The following is a 19,144-nucleotide window of genomic DNA, read 5'->3' on the forward strand; positions in this document are numbered from 1 at the left end:
AATCTCAGATCTGTACCTCTGAAACAAATAATGCAATATATGTTAAGAAAAAAAAAAAGAAGAAGAAGAAGAAGGTAGCAGGAGGGGAAGAATGAAGGGGGGAAATCGGAGGGGTAGACGAACCATGAGAGACGATGGACTCTGAAAAACAAACTGAGGGTTCTAGAGGGGAGGGGGGGTGGGACGATGGGTTAGCCTGGTGATGGGTATTGAGGAGGGCACATTCTGCATGGAGCACTGGATGTTATGCACAAACAATGTATCATGGAACACTTCATCTAAAACTAATGATGTAATGTATGGGGATTAACATAAGAATAAAAAAAAAAGCATCCAAAAAAAATTAAAAAACAAACAAACAAATAAATAAATAAATAAATAAAATGTTTAAAAAAATACTAATTCAAAGGGATAGAGGCAGACCTATGTTTATTGCAGCGTTATTTACAACAGCCAAATAATGGAAGCAGTCCAACTATCTGTGAATATATATATAATGGAATATTATTCAGCCATAAAAAGAATGAAATTTTGCCATTTGCAATGATGTGGATGGATCTAGAGAGTGTTATGCTAAGCAAAATAGGTCAGAGAAAGACAAATACCATATGATTTCACTCATATATGGAATTTAAGAAACCAAACAAATGAGCAAAGGAAAGAGAGAAACCAAGAGATTCTTAACTGTAGGAAACAAATTAATGGTTACAGAGGAGAGATGGGTACAGGGAAGGGTGAAACAGGTGATGGGGATTAAAGAGTGCACTTGTAATGAGCACTGGGTGATGTATGGAAGTGTTCAATCACTATATTGTACATTTGAAACTAATATAACACTGTATTAACGTTAACTATACTGGAATAAAAATAGAAAAATAGATTCCACATGTTAAGAGAGCATATGGTATTTGTCTTTCTCTGACTTATTTCACTTAATGTAATACCCTCAACATCCAACCACATTGTCACAAATGGCAAGATTTTGTTCTTTTTTACGGCTGCATAGTATTCCTGTGTGTGTGTGTGTGTGTGTGTGTGTGTGTGTGTACACACACACCACAGTTTCTTTATCCATTTACCCATTAATGGACACTTTAAACTTATTGTGGCAATCATTTTGCAATATGTACATATACTGAATCATTATGTTGTATACCTGAGACTAATATGTTATGTCAATTACTCCTCAATAAATTTTTTTAAAATCATAATACTAACATTAACTGAACATTACCATGTGTCTAATAATAGGCAATTTCATGCACAATCTCACATTTGACCATCACAAGAGTCCTGTGAGTTGGAATTCTTATCTGAATTTTACACATCAGAAACGGAAACCTGCAAGAGATTGAGAGGCTTGCTCAAGGCCAAATAACTAGTGAGAGGGAGACTCAGGATTCTAACTCAGGCTGTCTGGACCCAGAGTCCCCTTAACTCTTAACTGCTCCCTAAATTATAGGTCAAATATGTATAATGCATGATGACAGATATACAGTTGTTCAATAAATATAATTTTAATCAATAAAAGATGGCTGGATAGCTACATAAGTGGATGGATGGATGGATGGATGAATGGATGGATGGACGGACAGACGAATGGATGGACAGATGGATGGGTTAGATAGGTGAATAGGAAGGTATGATGCCTTGATCCTTTAAATGATCTCCATCCTCGCTTGCTCTGTAGACAAGGCTTAGCCCACAGAGCCTCCAGGCACAGAAGATGTTGTTCCCAGAAACAGGAGTTTGTCTCCTAAAACTGCATTCAACAAGAGCTCTGTACTCCCTTCTTTACTTCTAAGCTATGTCTGCAACTTCCAGGAGCTGCTAGAAGAGAGGTGGAAAGGAGGCAGAGATTTTCCACATGCACCATCCCCAAGGAGAGAGGACATCTGGAACAGATGCCATTAATCATCCATCTCTCCCTGACAGATGGGCTGCAGCACAGTCTTGGAAATCCATAGGCTGGGCCCCACAGCCACACAGGCTGTGAGATGACACACGGATGCCATCCAAGAAGGCTCAGTGTTGAGGTTCGATTGCCATGTTTAAACATAAACAGCTCGTTTTTCCCGTGCCTTGTTTTCTGTGTTTCCATTATCTGGCAAAGTTGGGTCCAATTGAGAAGGAGGCAGCTGTGTTTGGGGAGCAATTGTCTTCTTCCCATTGGGCACGTGAGCTGAGTTCTCTATTGTCCACATCTGTGGCCGCCTGGCTGAAAACCCAAAGAGATGCTTCTATCTTTTTCAGCACAAACCCATTTAGCCCAAAGCCCAGAAACAGCTCTGCAGTAAATGGCCTCTTACAAAACTTCCTGGGCTGTTCATCCCTCTCCTCCTTCCTTATGACCCAAAGATGTGCTGTTTTCAAAGACCTACCATGTGCCATAACCTGGCATACATTATATCTTTTGAATCTGCACAAAAAAGTTTTTACCATAGGGATGGAGAAACAGCATCCCTGAAATTACAAAGATTTATAAAAGTCACCAAACGAGATCTGAATCTGAAGCTGATGTTTGTGCCACTATATTGTGTTCCATGCACACTAGGAGACATTTCAGTTCTCAGCAAGCAGAACCCGAACATTGCCAGAAAGAGCCCCCCCGACTTTGCTTTCTCCTTTCATCAAGATTTTTTAATAAAGCCCCAGAAAGAACCAGAATCTGATGGAAGAGAGGTATCTTCTGGAGTCAAATCTGAGACTGAATCCTGGATCCATCACTATCCAGTTGTGCCTGGATATGGCACCACATATCACTAAAGCTCAGTTTCCCCACTTGCAAAATATACATGAATATTGTATCCATTTTAGGGGAAAGTGGAGATTACATGAGAGAGTAATCATGTTCATCCTTTGAGTCTTAGCATAAATATCAGTTACTCAGAAACACCTTCCCTGCCCCCTAAATCAGGTTATATCCAGTTGCTTTTCACTATGAAGATTTTTACTATATCCTATGCTCCTCCTTGTATAATATCTATTATACTTATAATTCCTTCTTAACTACATGCCCCCCTTGTAGACTCTAAGAACTATGATAATTGAATATATCTTCCTTGTCTTCCACTCTATAGCCACCTCCTAGAACAGCACTGGACACAATGGATAAGCAAGGAATAATTATTGAATTGCAATGGATAATGTTTACAAAGCAACTACCACAATCCCTGGCACACAGTAGGTCTTCAGAAAGCATTAGTTCCTTTTTCTTTTCCTTTTCCCCTGGATGTACTGAGACACATGGGGTTCCCTTATCCCCTCTTCTTTACTGCAACCAGCCTTGATGGAAAAGAGAAAAGCTATAGGCTGAAGCAGGTAACACAAGCCAAATGCTAAACAGGGCAGTGCTAACAAGCAAGCCTTCAATAACACAGAAAAGGGCCGCAAGCCCTAGAATATGGCCAGAGATGATCGTGACATACTTTGTAATGTTTATGTATATAAAGTAGAAGAGTGAGGGGTGGAGACAGATGGTTGGCAGGTTGGCACAGCAGGTAGCTAAAGAGAAAGCAAAGAAATGCAAGTCAAAAATGGGGTGGGGTTGGGGGGATGGGGAATTGCAACTGTGGCCTTCCACCCAAAGGTAGACATGAACTTTGCCCAATCAGAACAGTTGCCTCACAGACCCCCTTCCATTTGATGGAACACCTAGTTTTGGCCTCCATGAAAACAACACCAATATTTAGATGCCAAGTGGTGGCCTCCTTGGGGCTGGAACATGGAAATTCACTGTGAACTGACCTTTGCTAGGAGCCAGGGAGAGGAGAGGACAGGCAAGGAAGCAGTTCTAGACCAAGTCTCCAGGACAGGTTTACTCAACCTAGTGCACCTTCTCTTACTGATTCCTGACCTTGATACGGACACTGTCGCCCTTGAAGTGGTTTCCTGCCTGGCTTCTGAGTGCCAGGCACATGCTTCCTTCTGACCCTGTAATGTGAGCTGTTTCTTGTTGACTGGCTCCGTCCGTGCCCCTTCTCTGTGACTCCTACTTGAATAATGAGCTCTAAATATATTTTCTTGTTCTAAACCATTTTTCTTTTCTAATGCTAAATTATAAGGCTTGTGTGTGTCAGCAGGAAAACGTGCCCTGCTTTTCCAAAGGATGCAGAGATGCTCTAAACATTCTTCCAAACTGCTGGGAGGGGGTGGGGGCATTTCCACTCTTACCAGCCCTGGAGTAGAGGCTTGTCCATGGGCAGCACATCTCCCGGCAATTACTGGCTCAACCCCAAGCTACCCAATTATTTCTGAAAAAGTTCAGGATGAAGAAAGACCTGCTACTAATTATTTAAAATAAAAACCCAGAAACAGACATACACCGAAGGACCTCTCTTCCTACCTCCTTTATTTCTACATCTGGCCCATACCATCAGATGCTACTGAATTTAACTGGGCTTCTTGTAAGTCCCAGAATTACAGGTGAACCAACAACAACTAGAGTTTTCTCCTCTTGACATCATTATCTCCAGCTAATGGAGGTGGTGGTTATAGGAAAAAAAAGAATCAGAGATGGATGATTCTGAGTCTCTCGCTGCTATACCCTTTCTTGGGAAAACAGGACTTACTCTGAGCCCTGACTGTTTGCTTTTGTTTGAATCAGGTGAATATCTGTTTTGTAGGGAACATGACACACTTAACCATTACCTACAAGTTAGGTCCTTTCTAGAGAGGAGTGCCTGTCCATTAAGAAAGAAATGTGCCTAAAGCCAGACTTAAGAGGTTCAGCATAACAGACATAGAGAACAGCACATGCAAAGGCCCAGTGGCATTTTCAGGAACGGCAGGAAATAGTAAAGTGAAGTACAGACAATACCCGGCATAAAGTCAGGAGCCCTCCTGACGCTCAGCATCTGAATAACCTTGGGCAAGTTTCTTGATCTCTGCAAATGAGTCTCCTCTTTGGGTGTGTTGGGATCTCCCTAGACAGTCTCAAGGGGCCATTGTAAGGCTCATATAAGGTAATTTAAGAAATCAGGGTACCAGCATTAGAATTCTTACATCCCCATGGTTCTATTCTCTGCCCCTAGGTTGATATGAATCCTCACAAAACAAATCAGGAAATAATCCTCTAACCAGAAACCTGAGAAAATCCAGGGAAGTGGCAACCCTTTTATTCCAATTCTCAAAAATGCAAATCTCTCTACCCATTTAACTGGGTTATCCAAAGAACAGAGGATGGGTTTTTATTATTCATCACTTTGAGAGAAAATTGATTAAATGTGTGACTTTACCTGGAAAAAAGGCTATGGCTGTGATTTAAATCCGAATATACTGCCAGGCTGGTGGATGGTATCATTTACCTATCCCCCTAAACCCCCCACACACATACGCCAACTTGTGTGGAGATATTGAAAAAAATTAAATAGCAATTTTAAATTATAAAAGACAAGGGGCCTTATATTCACCGATGGTCTCCTCTCTATGGGCAGCTCTGAATTAGCAAAAGCATAGAGTCCTAAAAATAACAGGGCAAGAGAGAGACACTCTTTCACAAGGGTTTGCATGAGCACTTTGATCACTTGCCCATCAAACTGTGCATTTCTGTATAGGAAACGAAGAACAGCTTGTCTCCACAGTCTATTATAATTACCACTAAATGCTCCAGAAACTTGGCAGTTTTGAATTTCATAACACCCATGACTGACATTCCTAATTAATACTATTGTTCTTCTCCTCTGGCTGAATTTCCTGAATGCCAACATGCATCGCATACACTAAAAACAGACATTAAAGAAAATAACATCAGTGTTAATCTCCAGCACAAATATATCAAATGCCTCAGTGAAGTGTATAGAAAAGAGCTGGATTCCTATAAATAATGGAGCATCCCTGCCTGATCATCTTTATCCTCCTACGCTAATAAGATGATAATCTTTCTCCTCCTGTGTCCTTGCTCTCAGATTTCAGAACAGCTTTTGGTGAAGTGCACTCCCAGCTCTTTTCTTCTCTTGCTTTGCTTTTAAGTTGCAGACTGAAACTTTCAAAGAAAACCTTCTAGCTTAAGTTAGAAAAAGCATCCACTGGGCACTATATAAATAGGGAATCCACAGAAGACAGCAAGATGGTCTAATTTGTGCTTTCTAATGGATGCTTCTCTGGTTTGCGTGGGGCTAAGAGCATCCAGCATTTGCTGATGTACTCGTTTGCTATGTTAGATGGTTTAGAGCAGGGATTTTAGCATCAGGGGGCTTTATGTTTTTAATCCTGCCTCTGCCATCTAACTAGACCATTTCCATAAGCTGAGCCTCAGTTTTCTCATCTGTAAAGGGAAGACAATAACAGTACCCCTTTCACAGGGCTATTGTGAGAATTGAATGAAAAAATATTTAGCCAGATTTAGCAAAAATCCTGGCACATATTAAGTACTAATTCAATGTAGTTACTAGGTCTATCATAAATATATACCCATGTCTAAGAAAATACCAGGTACGTAATAGAAACTCAATAAACTTATATGGTTGAACTGATAAGAATAACATTCTTGGGAGGTACCCAGGACTTTCAACTGCATTTGAATAAAAAAGGAAGGTGTGTGAGTCTAGGATCCATACTGTAATGAGGGACAGTTACTTCTTCCACAGATGCACAGGATCTTCAAGCAGAAACCTGAAGATGAAAATTAGGCCTTGTGACTTCAAAGGTATATACATATAAGATTCTACATCTTCCATGCCTCACCCCATAATCACTAGTTTCATTGGTGTTGCTTTTGATCTTGATGAGTTCCCTATGGACTTGGGCTAGAGAATGATTTTGCCCACTCAGCATTCCTATCTTGCTTCCTTTAGTTTTTCATTTTAATTCAAAATGGGTTAATATGTACTATGTTTATTGCGGTAAAATACAACAACATAAAATTTACCATTAGTGAAATTTAGTACATTCACAATGTTGTGTGACCCTCATCACCATCTAGTTTCAGAACATTTTCATTGCCCCAAAATGAACCTTCTCCTATTTTCACCCACCCCCCACCTCCCCTCTGACAACCACCAGTCTGTTCCCTATATTTCAGAGTCTGTTTTTTTGGTCTCTTTTTTTTCTTTCTTCTTTGTTTTGTCTCTTAAATTCCACCTATGAGTGAAATCATATGGTATTTGTCTTTCTCTGACTGAATTCACTGACACCCTCTAGATCTATCGACATTGCAAATGGCAAGATTTCACTAAGAGTACACTTATCATGATGAACAGAGTAATGTATACAATTGTTGAAACATTATATTGTACACTGAAACAAATATACCATATGTTAATTATACTTGAATATTTAAAAAAAAAAAAAAGGAAACCCCACATCCATTAAGCAGTCCCTTCCCAATCCCTAAAAACTATGTATCTGCTTTGCATCTATGAATTTGACTATCTGGATATTTGATATAAGTGGAATTCAGACGATATCTGACCTTTTGTGTCTGGGTTCTTTCATTCAGGTATAATGTTTTCAAGGTTCATTCACCTTGTAGCATGTATCAATACTTCATTCCTTTTTCTTTTTTTAAAGAAGTGGGGAGGGGCAGAGGGAGAGGGAATCTTAAGCAGGCTCTACACCTAGCGCGGAGCCCGACACAGGACTCCATCTCATAACCATGAGATCATGACCTGAACCAAAATCAAGAGTCAGACACTTAAACAAATGAGCCACCCAGGCACTCCAAAACTTCATTCCATTCCACTGTATGGTTAGGTCACATTTTGTATATCTACATTTTGTTTATCTATTAATCAGCTGATGGACATTTGGTTTTATGAGTAGTGTTGCTATATACATTCATGTACAAGTCTTTTTTGTGGACTATGAATTTAGATATGTAATTGCTAGGTCATATGGTAATTCTATGTTTAACTTCTTCTAGTTTTGATACCCTAACTTTCTTTCTTTCTTTTTTTTTTTTTAAAGATTTTATTTATTTATTTGAGAGAGAGAATGAGAAAGAAAGAGCACGAGAGGGGGGAGGGTCAGAGGGAGAAACAGACTCCCCGCTGAGCAGGGAGCCCGATGTGGGACTCGATCCCAGGACCCTGGGATCATGATCTGAGCCGAAGGCAGTCGCCTAACCAACTGAGCCACCCAGGCGCCTGATACCCTAACTTTCTACTCAAGAGTCATCCCTTCCTCATGCTCTTTCCCTGTAGTTTGACCTCAGGCAGTCAGCTTATCGCACCCTCTCTGATAGGTCTGATTTAGGGATGGATATGTGACCCAGGCTAACTCAATGAACATAAGCAACTGTGGCTTTTGCAGAAACTCGGCTGTTAGATGGGCAAACATGGTAAAACAGAAGCTGCTGGTAGCCATGATCCCACTGAGAGCAGAGAGCCTGTTTGAGATTGAAGCCAAAACACAGGAAATAATTTGAGACCGATTTTTTGAGGCATCATTAGAGGATTCAGATCCATCATGCCTAATAGGAAAGAAAGACATACCCTCTGGAATTTTCAGCTTTGTGAAATAACATTTTGTTTTTGTTTAACTTAGTTTTGAGTTGAGACTTTTTTGTTGGTATTCAACTATTGTATATGGGTGCTCGGGCAATACTAATGGATTGAGTGCTGGGTAGGGATTGTTCCCTTTTAAATTTTGTAACGTATCATGAATACTACATATGTAGCTATGATGCTTAATTTTATGTGTCGACTTGACTGGGTGAAAGGGCACCCAGATATTTGGTTAAACATTATTCTGGGTGTGTCTGTGCAGGTGTTTCTCAATGAGATTAACATTTCAATTAGTAGACTAAGTATAGCACATTGCCTTCCCCAGTGTGGGTGGAACTCACCCAACCCACTGGAGACCTGAAGAGAATGAATACGCTGAGTAAGGGGGATTAAGAGGTACAAACTTCCAGTTATAAAATAAATAAGTCACAGAGATGACAACTACAACATAGAAACTATAGTCAATAATATTGTAACATCATATGGAGACTACACTTATGGTTAGCAATGAGGAATGTGTGGAATTGTTGAATCAGTATGTTGTAGACCTGAAAATAATGTAACATTGTATGTTAATTATACTTTGATTTTTGAAAAACGCTGAGTCAGGGAGAATTTGCTCTCTCTGCCCAACTGTCTTTAAGCTGAGACACTGGTCTTCTCCATTCTCCTGCCTTTGGACTCAGACTGGAACTTACACCATCAGCTCTCCTCGTGCTCAGGCAGTTGGACTCAGATTAGAACTATACCACTGACTCTCCTGGATCTCCAGCTTGTCAAATGCAGATTTTGGGACTTGTCAGCCTCTATAATCACATGAGCCAATGCTTTTAATAAATGTATATGTATATGTCTTATTTCTATCCTATAGGTTCTGTTTCTTTGGAGAATTCTAACTAATAACACTATCTAATTATGGTAATGCTTCCCCTACCCAAAGAATGGGCAACCAGCCCCAGAACAATTAAGTGAGATAAAACAAGCTAGGGAGAATCTAACACCAAAGGGGTCAAAAGTATGCTCTATCTGCTACCAGTCCAGTGACTTCAGAACAGACAGACACATTTCCCAGATAATGGTGAACTACCTCATATGTAAAAACAGGCATTTAAACAGGAGTGGGAGGGAAGAGAGGAGGAGCCTACTGTCAAAAGCACTGTCACACACAAAGTAAGAAAACTGACTTCTCTATGACAGTGAAGAGGGGAGGGAGAGGGTGCTGGTTTAGTTAAATGAAGAATTACACATAGCTACCTACCTGTCACTTCTCTAAAGCCCTTGGAGGCTACAGTTTTATCTGAAGAGGAAAACCATCCAACCTAGATCCAGCCTGTTTATGTTTCCAGATAAGGGATTGCAGAGAAGCCTGGAAATGTATGATTGTGTCACTGATTACTCCAGAAGTACTTTCCAGCAGCCCCAGTAGTTATTAGAACCACCTCTAGTGCTTTATGCTACCAATCAAGCCTTATGTTCAAAGTACTATTCTTTCTCATAGATCTCTAAAGCTCTGTGTTAAGCTTTGGAAAAAGATACGATTTTTGCTTCAAGGTTTATTCAGCTCAGCAAAGACCTCAGAGATGACCTTAATTTTATATTTTTCTGAGTCCTTTTTAAAAGTCCTTTTTAAAAAGTGTACTGGTTGATGATGTGGTTGCTAGAATGCTCCCCACCCCTGCCTGGTGGACAAAGTGCTAGAGCTCTAGAAATGTCTCATTATGAAGCCACTGCAACCACTGTCATCCCCTGAAAGTGATCCAGAAGCAGATCCCTCGGACTCCGCAGAGATGTCCTTGCCACAGGCAGTTTTACTGCATAAATTCAGCCCCACTTCACTGTAAAGTCTCATTAGCAGACACATCTCCTTGACTAATCTGTAGAAGTGATGAAGGGGTTATTTCTTTTTCTTGCTACTTTGTTATTTCTGGCTTGGTGCTAAAGCTAAGCAAGAAAATAATACTAATAGAACTTTTCCATAGAAACACCAACTACAGAAGATAAATTAAAAGAAAGCCATACATGAAGCAGAAAAATAAGAAAATCTGTAGAGCATTTGATCAACCCAAATAATACAGACAACATACGATCTTTAAGTATACACTTTTAAATCTGACTGTGTATCAGACCACAAAGAAAATCTCAAGATTTTAAGTTGCTAGTCACTGAACCACAATTACACCATCAATCCTGTAATATTAGAAATAAAGAACCCAAAATGCCCCCCAAACTATATGTATACTTGATAATTTAAAAATCATACTGAAAGAGAAAATCAAAATGGAAATTGCAAACTACATAGAACTTAATGGCAAGGGTTTGCAGAGCAAATGTGACAGGATACAGCCAAAGTAGTTCTCAGAGGAAAATGTATAGCCTTAGATGTATGTATTAGAAAATAAGCAAGAGTAAGTAACTAAGCCAAGCTTTCTTTCAACTTAAGAATCTTTCAGTGGGTGGGGATGGGTGTAAAATAAACCCAAAGAAAATATGATAATTATCAAAGTTAAAAGCAACTGTTAATGAAACCAAAAAAAACCAAAACAAACAAGAACCATAAACACAGTGGGGTCTATCAACAAAGCCAAATGGTTTTACTTTGTAAATATCAGCAATTATTTGTCCTGAAAGTAGGTGGAGGCACAGGTATCTTTACCAACTTCAATTTAGCTTGGGGTAGAGTTGGAACAGCCTTGCAAAGAACAAGCCAGATGCCCAGGGCCACATTTGTAGGCTTTTACTCATATCATCCATGTGTGTTTGATAAGGAGACAGAAGGAAACACTTAGGGTGGTCCACAAAGCTGAGAGAGGTTTAGCCCATGTAAACCCAGTGGTGGTGAAATCAGGACCAGTCCACGTGAGATTAGTGAAGGATCCTAGGTTGGCTCACAAGCATCACATCTTTGCCACCCCAATATTTTCAAATAACAATTTCTCTTTGACTCTTTAAAATGGGAGAAATAAAGACCTATTCTTTATTCAGAAATAATTAAAAAGTGGGAAGGGAGATGTAGGTTATAACTCCTCCTTCAGGTTCCCAGCTACATCACTTCCTCATTTATCTAAAGTAGACATCCCCACCCCACCCCCAGGCCACTCCTTATCACAGGACCTGCTTCCTTCTGTGGAATTCATCACAGTCTGTAAGTATCTTGTTTACTAATGACTTTAAATGACATATTGTCCCCATCTGTCCCTACTGGAATGTGGGCTCCAAAGGGACAGCTCTGGTCTGTCTTGTCCACTGTTCTCTTCCCCCAACTCTCATATGATACCTGAGAGATCTACAGAATAATATTAAGGAAACGAGGGGCGCCTGGGTGGCTCAGTCGGTTAAGCGTCTGCCTTCGGCTCAGGTCATGATCCCAGGGTGCTGGGATCGAGCCCCGCATCGGGCTCCCTGCTCCGCGGGAAGCCTGCTTCTCCCTCTCCCACTCCCCCTGCTTGTGTTCCCTCTCTCGCTGTCTCTCTCTGTCAAATAAATAAATAAAATCTTTAAAATATATATATATATTAAGGAAACGAGTGCAGCAATATGCCTTGTCATGGGAACACTATGCAGTATTACCGAAGACTCTCCTGAACGCTGTTTACTATGCCAAGGGATCACAAGGCCTTTGCTTAGTTTCATGAGCACCCACAATGAAGAAACGAAAAGGGAAATGAAATAATAATGGTCATTTGGGCACTTATTTCACACACTGGGAACTTAGTCAGACACTCGTACCTTGAAAGATTTTCCGTCACCTTCCTCTCCAGCTGCCGCCCCTCTAAATGGCCTTTCTCCCCACACTGGATATGCCCAGTCAGGCTCCAAAAGGCTCCAGTCAATCAGTACTGGCCCCACGAGCCTCCCTCAGGTGCATCCTTTTCTCTGCCATTAGCCATGTGAAGAAGCTGACATGTCTGGAAGATTTCTCTTGTAGAATCTGACAGGCTTGAGTGGGTGGCATTTTTGACGGCTAGGGCCTGATTATCCCATTCACCCCTTGACATTTCCTCGGCTCTGCTACTCTCTCGACACACTCATGCCAACAACTGCTTTCAGCAGATGCTTCTGAGAAGCCAAGGCCTGCTGACACCAGCTCCCACTTCTGTGGGCTTTGAGGGCATTGTGTGGCTCTGTCCAGCTTTTGCAGGCATGTGGACATGAGGCCTCAGAACACAATCAGGCCCAGGACAAGTGTGAAGGCCCAAGGGGCTAGAGCAGACCTCTCTTTCCTCCCATCCTGAGTTTTCTAGGCTCTGTTCTAAGATTAGTGGCACTTGGGAAATACAGGAAAACAGCTAGAGAAAGTCTAGTCATATACCAATTCATTTATTCATTCATTCATCCACTAAATATTTACTGAGTGCCGATGATATGCCAAACACTGAACCAGGAGCTGGGAACAGGACAGTGACCAAAGGCTCACTGCCCCCAGGACACCCGTTGGTTGGGAAGACAGCAAACACACCATCCCAAATAGTCTGTCAATTGTAACTAATGATAGAAATGGAAGGAAGAAGGTGGTATGTGAGATAATAAGCAGGAACTACGTTTAGTTGTAGAAGTCAGAGACTGCCTGTCTGATGGGATGGATTTAAAGGTGAAGGAGAAGGAGCCAACTGCCCAGAGAGCAAGAGGCAGGGTGTTTAAGGTACGGAGGACAGTTTGCGGGTGCAAAGTTCTGAGATAGAAAACAGTTTGTTCGAGGAGATGAAAATAAGGTCAATGAAGCTGGAACACATTGATCAGGGAGAGAGCTGCGATGATGAGAGAGAGGTGGGCAAGGACCAGAGTGTGCAGGGCCTCGTATGTTAGGAAGGGACTGTGGAACTGTCTTTATTCTGAAAACAGTGAGAAGTCAGAGGAGAATTCTAAACTAGAAGCAGCATTACTCTTCTATGGGATCCAGGAATTAGAAAAAAAGAAAAAGGAACTTGCAACATGAAGACCAAATGCAAGCATGTCCCAGCAGTGGAATTCCCACTTTCTGACATGTAAAGTACATTTTCTGGGACAAAGACATAGATTCTCCACCTTGACTACAAGAATCCCTATTGGAGATTAACATCAAGATCACTGTCTTACAGCAGAATCTCCGGGAAGAATAACCAGAATCTATATATTTTTTAAGGCAATCACAACTGATTCCAGAATACAGCATAGCTCAAGAAACCCTGAGCCAAGAGATGCAGTTCTTTCAAGATGTTACTACTTAAAAGTCAGTCACTAAAACAAATGAAGCAAGAACAAAGCAGACAGACAGGACAGCCATGGCAAGAGGCACATGGAGAAGATAAAAAGCAAGAAGGGCAGGCATCTGGGAGAGAAGGCAGCACACCATAAATATCTGTCTCATCAATGGGTAGGTCCCAGGCAGGAAAGGAATCCCACAATACCTGGAATGTCTTGAGCACTGACTGGTCCCTAGAGAGAAGGCTACTGCCACTTTTACACATATCTGCTTCACTTAGAACAAAACACAGAAGAAGATGGAGGCAGCTTTCCTACCAAGTTCCAACTACCAACTTTAGGACCCCACATTTGCCCCTTGAATGTCTGTGATGGGAAATGCCGAGTAGCTAGGATAAACACAGGTGAGGGGACCCAGAATATGGTGCTTTCCAACTGCTTTTACACTAGCTTTCCACACAATGTTCCACATGGCTGCATCCCCTACAGCACCTAGCATAGTGCCTTGCACTGAGTAGGGGCTTGGTTAAGTGTTGACTACAATCCACACATAAGCTATAAACAAGGATTTCACAACCTCTGCGTTACTGGCATTTGGGGCTATATAATTCTCTATTTGGGGGGCTTTTCTGTGCATTCTAGGATGTTTAGCAGCATCCCTGATGCTACAGACTACATGTTTGTATCCCCTCACCCAAACAATTCACATGGTGAAACCTACCCACCCCCCATGGTGATGGTATTAGGAGGTAGGGTCTTCGTGTGGTGATTAAGTCATGAGGTTGGAGCCCTCATGAATGGGACTAATGCATGGATAGAAGAGGCCCCATAGAGCTCCCTCACCCCTTCTACTATGTGAGGACACAGGGGGGAAGATGGCCATCCACGAACCAGGAAGCAGGCCCTCACCAGACACCAAATCTGACGATGCCTTGACTTGGACTTCTCAGCCTCCAGACTATAAGAAATATGGTATCAGGTTAGAGCAGCCCCAAAGTACTAAGACTTCTGGCCCTTAATCACTAGATACCAGTAACACATCCCCGCCCCCCCATTGTGATGAATAAAAATATCTCTAGACATTGCCAGAGCCCTCTGTGTGTGTGTGGGGGGGTGCACATGCACATGTGCATGGGGTATGTGCAAAACACAGATATAAGCCACATGAACAAAAGCTCTTCAGTATTTTTAAGACTATAAAGGCATATTGAAACCAAAAAGGTTGAGAACTCTTGCTCTAGATTTAGAGAAACTCAAACGTGTAATAGTCAAAAGGAATGTGTAAACCCTGATGGAATTACAGTTTTTAAAGGGGGATTTAAAAGCATATTTGGGGAACAAGTGGGAAAATCTGAATATTCACTGTATTTTATTTTTTTATCTTTTATTTATTATTATTTTTTAAGTAGGCTCCACACCCAGTGTGGAGTCCAATGCAGAGCTTGAACTCACAACTCTGAGATCAAGACCTGAGCTGAAATCAAGAGTTGGACGCTTAACCGACTGAGCCATCCAGGTGCCCCTGAGTATTTACTATATTTTAGATAACATTAGGAAATTATTGCTAATTATTTCCTGAGTATGTAAAAGTTGTGATTGTGAAGAGAATGTTCTTAGAAGATGAGGCTGAAGGTTTCGGGGTTGATATCTGCAATGTACTGTGACTCACGTACACATGAAACATGCATACACACATACATGTGTGGAAAAAGCAAAGTGGCAAAATGTTCACAGGCATTGGATCTGGGTGGTGGGTATATAATGTACATTTTGTGATTCATTCATTATATATTTTTAAATTCAATGTTTAATAATAAAGTTGGAAAAATGGATTTGATTTTGAGTGATGAAGAGACATGGTGAAGGAAAATAGGAGCTCTTTTAGTTTTTCTCTTCTAAATCTTACAAGGAAAACGGCAGGAGTAAAGTGAGTGGATACTGGATGGACATGCCATTGAGCCAGGGCTCCTGGCCATGTCAGAACAAAGCTTGGGGCTAATTCAACATGGCACTTATCTCCTCAACCCCATTTAGAGCCATTCTTGGAAAGACAGGATTCCCTCCTGGATGCGCTGACTAATCAGTTTCAATTTGCAAACACAGCAATCCTTCAGGCTCTATGTTGGGACTCTCATCCCCATCTACTCCTCTGTCTTATAGTATACCACCTTATTCACCTCTCAGCTGCTTTGGCTCACCTCTCAGGCACAGCAGCACCTTAAAGGATCATTCATAACCCAATTTATGGATCTGTTAGTTTCATCAGCTTAGCTCTAGTTATTTTAAACACTTTACTTCTATGGCGAATACAAAAAAAAAAAAATAATGAGCCATGTAAGGGGAAAAGTGTCAAAATTATCTAAACAGAGCAAACTGCAACCATAAATTTCATATCTCTTCAAGAGATGATAAAAACACCCAGTTGGAATAGCACCCGGGTGATTTAATAAACTTAAAAGAACACATCACACAACACAGGGCATTCATTACTCATGTTGAAATGGTAATAAATTTGGAAGTCTGGTACAAGCATCTGGAGGGTAGTATCTCCCTCTAGGTTCTAGCTGTGAAATGATGAGATAAAGCTTCCTTCCTAGTCAGTGGGCTTTACCAGGGAAGCCCAGAAGTGGGGCAGTGAGAAAAACCCAGTGAGAGTTTCCTCGTCATAAAGACTCAAAGGGAGTCAAGAGCTTGCCTCAAATTACCCTCTCTCAATGCCGCACTTGGGAGTACCATTTAACACCAGCCAGTCAAGCAAAAGAATTTGGCTCTAAACACCATTTCCCTGACCTCAATCCTCCAGCACCCCCAAATGACCTGAGTCTCAATCTCTCTGAATGCATAAAAAGGCATTTGTATCTAAACCAGAAGTTCTCAAACGGTTTCGTATGTGCCTTGCACCTCCATTTTTGTCTAATGAAGGCAATGCAAACAGATTCATATATACAGAGAACAAATTGGTGGTTATCAGGGAGAGGGAATGAGGGAATGGGCAAAATCAGTGAAGGAGATTAAGAGGTACAAACTTCCAGTTATAAAATTAAGTCACAGGAATGGGAAAAAAAGACTATGCACCCCTTCTCAGAATGTTTTTAAATTCATAAAAATAGGACACAAAGATTACCAAGAACATCAATAGTATTGCAATAGAGTTATCAAAATATTTTAAAAACAAACTTGTGATTTGGCAAGAGATCAGTTTATTAATGCATTAAAGAAAAAGATCTAGCAGCAGACCTAATAACAACCATAATTTCAAAGTAGTGAGTGATGAGCATAAATAATACTTTGGGATATCAGCATCAACTGTAATGTGATATGAAAAGATGTATGATTCGATAGATGACAGTCACAGATTCTGTTTAAAAACACTGCTTTGTCGTCTACATTCATAAATGAAGGAAATGCTAACTTTGCAGTTAAAAGTGAAAGTACATAAAGATGTCATTTTTTTCACATCCCAGTTCAGACTCCTTGAATTCTATCCATGGACCCCAGGTTAAAAATGTCTCATCCCCATCCTTCAATAACCTTGACGGTCGTTAATCTTCAAGATACAGTCAGTTGGAGGAAGATGTATTTCTGGCTCCAAGGCTCACCCCCTGAACTTGTCTCTGCCTTCCTAGCTCCACCAGTCTATGGCTATCAACTCCTCTTTCTCTTCCTACCTAGCCTCATGCCAAGTCTCTCTAACTGGGCCTGGCTTCCTCTTCTCCCGACCATGCATTCTTTCAACAGTGTCTATGCACTTTGTTCCTTCACCCATCCAACATGCATCTCCTGTGTCTGTATTATGTAACAAAGGGAGATTCAAGCCTGAAATAAAAAAGATAAAAGATGCATTTCCTAATCACTAGAAACTATAGGCCCTCCTCCTCCAAGACTGTAAACTTTCTGAGGTCAGGAGACCATGTCCCTGATCTTCTCTCTGTACCCCCAATGCTCAGCATAGTAATTATACAGAAACATCAATAAATATTTGTTGGATGATGGATAGCTGTATGAAATGAGTAGGTGAAGTTGGCAGGTAAATGTGTGGATGGATAGATATATGGGCAGAAATCTTTATCTTTTTGATATTTATCATTGTAGGTACACCTTGATCCCCTCAGCTAAGATAGCCAGTGGCTTTCCCAGTTTGGTACTGGTGCCCTTAATCCCCTTCCATTAAATACTCATAGTCAAACTCTGCTCTGGTGAAGGAAAGGCAGAGGATGGATGACCCCTCCACAGAGTGAAATGAAATGGAAATTCACTGCAATCTTCCCATGTCAACAAGCACCACTCCAAGTTTCATCAAGGAAATCAAGTGTCCCAATCTGATTATCAAAATTAGATGATGACCCTAGAAGATAGTCATTCAGGGTTCACATTCAGGTCCTACGACCTGACTCCCCTCAGGTTGTTTCAGCCACAAACTTGGATTGCAATGAGAAATTTGCTCTGTCTCTGTCAGGATGCCTTTCCAGCCCCGACAGCTTAGTCTTGAGGTCTTAGTCCCTAGCAGGTTGTTCGCCTAAGTTCTCAAGCAGCTGAAAAGGATAAAACACCCCAGGTCTGCTGGTATTTCTTTATCTCTTCTCACCCCTCCACTTGCTGGGTTAATCTTGACATAGCTTCTGTGAACAAGGGACTTGTACCCCAAAGCAGGTATCCTCTCTGGCCCTGCCCTGGAGTCTAGACCATGAAACAGGATCAAGAATCTACAAGTCTCAATCTATTCCCTCCTTTATTCACCAAGTAAATGCTGAGTACTTCTATGAACTGTGTGTGTACTGATCAATATTCCAGACTCTGGAGTCAGACTGAATTCAATGTTCTTTTTCAACCACCACTGACTGGCCTTGTGACTGTATTTTAGTCATTTGAATCTCAACTTCCTTGTCTGTAAAATGGTGATAATAAGATCTGCCTCCCTGTCTTGTTACATGGATTAAGTATGAAAAAGACTGCAAAGGGTTTGTTGTACATTAGCAGTTTATATATTAGCCAATATTTGTGTTGTTGATGGGAAAGCAGGATGTAAGACCATAAAGAGCTTGCTCTGAAGTTGGTGAAACCAGAGGTCTACAATTCAACCAGGTCATTCCCAAAGAAAAATTAGTAAACATGTCCTTGATTAGGAGACACAAACCATACATATTCAGTAGTGGCTGTAGGAGCTGTAGATCTTTTGTTCTGTTCTTATTACCATCACCATCATCATCATCAATAAGACAGTGGGAGGAAAATTTTGAAGGTGATGGATAGGTTTATGGTGTAGATTGTGGTGATAGTTTCACAGGTGTGTACTTCTCTCTAAATTCATCAAGTTGTATACATTAAATATATAGAGTTTTTGTGTTTCAGTCATACCTCAGTAAAGTGGTTAAAAAATAATGCAACTTTCTTCCAACCAATACTCTTAAATGAGTGTAAGAGAGCTGTGAAATGTAACAATAATAATTATATTAACAACAAATAACAATTTTAACTGTGCATTAACCATTGCACTAAGTGCTTGAAATGAATGATTTCTTTCA

The 19,144-nt window shown here is 40.9% G+C and overlaps 1 protein-coding gene across 6 annotated transcripts in view; it reads right to left on the minus strand.

Annotated features, from left to right (window-relative positions):
* Positions 1-19,144, minus strand: part of RBFOX1 (RNA binding fox-1 homolog 1) — a 1,962,285-nt gene that overhangs the window by 1,639,155 nt on the left and 303,986 nt on the right. The gene's annotated exons all lie outside the window — the stretch shown is intronic.

Source organism: Leptonychotes weddellii, chromosome 5 (assembly GCF_054177405.1).
Source record: "Leptonychotes weddellii isolate Sample4059 chromosome 5, ASM5417740v2, whole genome shotgun sequence".
Taxonomy (NCBI): domain Eukaryota; kingdom Metazoa; phylum Chordata; class Mammalia; order Carnivora; family Phocidae; genus Leptonychotes; species Leptonychotes weddellii.